This window comes from Palaemon carinicauda, chromosome 13, assembly GCF_036898095.1.
Source record: "Palaemon carinicauda isolate YSFRI2023 chromosome 13, ASM3689809v2, whole genome shotgun sequence".
Lineage (NCBI taxonomy): Eukaryota > Metazoa > Arthropoda > Malacostraca > Decapoda > Palaemonidae > Palaemon > Palaemon carinicauda.
In genome coordinates this window covers 92,663,339-92,665,957 of record NC_090737.1, presented here as the reverse complement: position 1 = coordinate 92,665,957, position 2,619 = coordinate 92,663,339, and positions in this window count along the sequence as shown.

Sequence of the window (2,619 nt, the reverse complement as noted above, 5' to 3'; positions counted from 1 at the left end):
GAAGAATGAAAACAAGACAAAACTCACACCGAATAGGAAGTCACCAGCTCGTTAGATCAAGGGAACCATCGTCCACCTTCCATCTGGAGGCTTGATTTCTTATTCATTTGGTCATCCTACCGTAACCTCTCAGGAGATACGGTTTTCGTAGGGCCCTTTCGTGATGGGACAGATGTTACTTCTCCCATATCGTGTTCATGAGGTGACCTTTCTGTCTGGTCATATTTTTTTAAGGAAAGGAAGAGGTATCATTTCTAAGACCTTATTTTCTTGACCAGAGTTGTGAATATTGGGGCTGACTATGTATAAATAAATGTGTGCGTATGTGGCTTCCGGAACTAAATAAAAAACTCAATAGCAGTACCACGAACCATTGTCCACGACTTTGGTGAGTATATATATATATATATATATATTATATATATATATATATATATATATATATATATATATATATATATATATATATATATATATATATACTATAATTATATATATATATATATATATATATATATATATATATATATATATATATATATATATATATATATATATATGTATATATATATATATATATATATATATATATATATATATATATATATATATATATATATATATATATATATATATATATATATGTATATATAAATATGTATATATATACATATATATATATATATATAGATATATATATATATATATATATATATATATATATATATATATATATATATATATCATCGTCATCTACGCCCATTGACGTAAAGGGCCTAGGCTATATTTCGCCAGTCGTCTCTATCTTGAGCTTTTCAATCAATACTTCTCCATTCATCATCTGGTACTTAACGCTTCATGATCCGAAGCCATGTAGGCCTGAGTTTTCCAACTCTTATATTGCCTTTTCGAGCCCAGTTGAATTTTTGTGAACTAATCTCACTTTGTGATTGGGAAAAGAGTGTCCAAACTATCTCCATCTATCCCTCACCATGATCTCATCCACATATGGCACTCGACTAATCTCACTTATTGTTTCATTTCTAATCCTTTCCGGCCATTTAACCCACGATATTCTTCAGAGGACTTTGTTCTCAAATTTACAATATCTGTTGGATATTGTTTCATTTTAATACCAAGACTCTTGTCCATACATTATCAACGATATACCTAAACTGATAAATAGCCTGATTTTTATATTTACTTTCAGGGATTTGAATTGCATATTTTACTTAACCTAGACATTGCCTGATTTACTTTTTATCAATCTTTTATTAATTCCAATTCTAAAGACCTTGTTTTAGAGATCATAGTTCCTAATCCTTTCCCCTTCCAATGATATCTCATCTTACATTGCGTAATCTGTTATCATCTCTGTCTTTCTTCTATTTATCTCGAGCCCAACCTCATGTGATATTTCATGCATACTGGTAACCAATTATTGCAAATCCTGTGGTGCTCTGCAAAAAAGGACAGCGTCATCAGCATACTCTAATTTCCTATTACTAATCCATTCAATTCTTCTCCCCTATCCCAAACTGTTCTCTGCATTGCAAAATCAACGAGGAGGATAAACAACATAGGTGACAGCAAAATCCCTTGCTTTCAATTGTTCAGTGGAAATTCATTTGATAAGACTCCACTAACTTTAGCTTTCCACAAAATTGGCCCATGCACACTATCAAACGCTTTTTTCATAGTCCACAATTGCCATCAAAAATTGATTTCTTTATTCTAAACATTGCCCTGCAACTTATCTTAAAAGTATGAGTTATCTGCAATACTGCAATCAGTCAGATCTATTTATTTTTTTTTTGCCATTTTTTTCCGATACTCCTAGCTCCATTCATCAGCTATTGCCTCCCCCGCCAGATTCTACAAAATAATCTTGTAAGTGTTTTGGGAGTCACTCCATTTTCGGTCAATATCCTCTCAGGAGGTATTCCATCATATCCAGGGACTTTCCATCTATTGAGTTTTTTATTGACTGCTTCGACTTCATACATACTGAATTGATTCTTGGGCACATCGTGGTCATCGTAAGCTGGCGGTATATCAATCAATATATTCTCTTTATATCTCCTATTCATGACTTCATTAATGTTTTTTACCCAACGTTGTCTTTCTTCATATTTTGTTGTTAAAACAGACCCATCCCTCTTTTTGAAGCAATTTTTACACCATAGCAACTCCCTGAATTCATAGCTTTGACAGCCTCATCTACTTTCTTGTGTAAATATTCTCTCCTGTCATTACTAGCTTTTCTTTTGACCTCACTATCAATATTGGAATAATTACCATGCTCTATATTGTAATTTTCATTACTTCCTCGAAAACATTCAACAAAGAATTTCCCTCTTTGTGTTCTTTTCATAGTATCCCAAGTATAATTTGATATCTATGTCTTCTCCTTGTAATTGCATGGTCTAAAACTTCACTACCGACTGACTGATCTATATTCTTAATACTACACCATTCTTCGTTAATTGGCTTTTTTTTCGTCTCTTGAAGTCTGTAAGACGGCTAATTGATTCCTACAAACAATTGCAAAGGTTGCTCTATGTTCATCTTCTGAAAGCTTAGTCGTATCAAACTTATGCAATATATCTACATTTCTAT